This window comes from Macrobrachium nipponense, chromosome 19 (assembly GCF_015104395.2).
Source record: "Macrobrachium nipponense isolate FS-2020 chromosome 19, ASM1510439v2, whole genome shotgun sequence".
NCBI classification, from domain to species: domain Eukaryota; kingdom Metazoa; phylum Arthropoda; class Malacostraca; order Decapoda; family Palaemonidae; genus Macrobrachium; species Macrobrachium nipponense.
Window position 1 is genome coordinate 45471594 of NC_061088.1, and position 994 is coordinate 45472587.

Genomic DNA, 994 nt, shown 5'->3' on the forward strand with positions numbered 1-994 from the left:
TAACAAATCTAGGTGTGCTGAAGAGTGGCTAGAAATGTTAAATAACGCGATATCAACAGGACAAATGGCAACTCAACGGGAAGCAACGTAGCTGCGTTCAATACCTCTGATGATAATTCCCGTAGCGTTATAAACTTCGTTGCGACACTATTATGTATTCGATTAAAAGGCAATGTCGCATTGAATCTGATGTTGGATACTTTTAAAAATTCATTTCTATTTTCACATGAGTATTCAGCTTAAATAAATAAAAAAAATTTAAAAACGACCAGAGCGTTTCACATAAAAACGTACGCCTTAGCATTGTTTATACTTGAGGTTATATGAACACACCCGTTTGAACCACTGGCTGGGCAGAGGAGTCGGAGCGAGTCGAAGCCTGGGAAAATGATCAGTTGTGTGTCAGGCGGGTAAGTGTGAAGTGCAGTGCTCTCTCTTGTTTATTTACAAGGTCGTTTGCCTCATTCTCTTTAAACCTAGCTTTTCAAGCGTTTACCTGTGCGATCGCTGTTTGCTGTTGAATACATATTATAAAGGAATCAGACGTGAGCAATGCTGCTTCTGAAATGTAAGCTGCAAGTGACATTTTGTGGAGAATCGCTGTTCTCTTTGTGGTCTAAATAACAAATAACTGGTGACTATTACTGTTTGAATCTCGTCTTGGCTTTAGCGGGTTGGATAAAAAATATTGAAGTGCATTTATGTTCTGATTTATAGTATCATGTTTTTTAACATTAATTGCAGGAATTGTACCAGGTGCATTGTTAGGATTAGTAAGTTTGCCGTGCAAGTAAGGGCATAATAGCTACTCATTTCACTTGCATTTCAGTTTTTTTTTTAAACATATCTAAAGACTGTAGTCAAATTAATTCAAAACGTGCATCCCGTTTAGTCATTACAATGGTAATCTGCTTACAATTTTTATATAAATAAACTAGTGTGACGGTAGTAGCCTGTGGATTTTACGTACCAAGAAAGAGAACACACATTAGAC

At 37.0% G+C, this 994-nt stretch overlaps 1 protein-coding gene across 2 annotated transcripts in view; it reads left to right on the forward strand.

Annotated features, from left to right (window-relative positions):
• Positions 1–407: 407 nt before the first annotated feature.
• Positions 408–994, forward strand: part of LOC135216810 (uncharacterized) — a 490710-nt gene continuing 490123 nt past the window's right edge. For both annotated transcript variants that reach the window (XM_064252312.1, XM_064252320.1), the window contains exon 1: positions 408–568. The gene's annotated coding sequence lies outside the window, so the exon portion shown is untranslated. The remainder of the gene's footprint in view (positions 569–994) is intronic.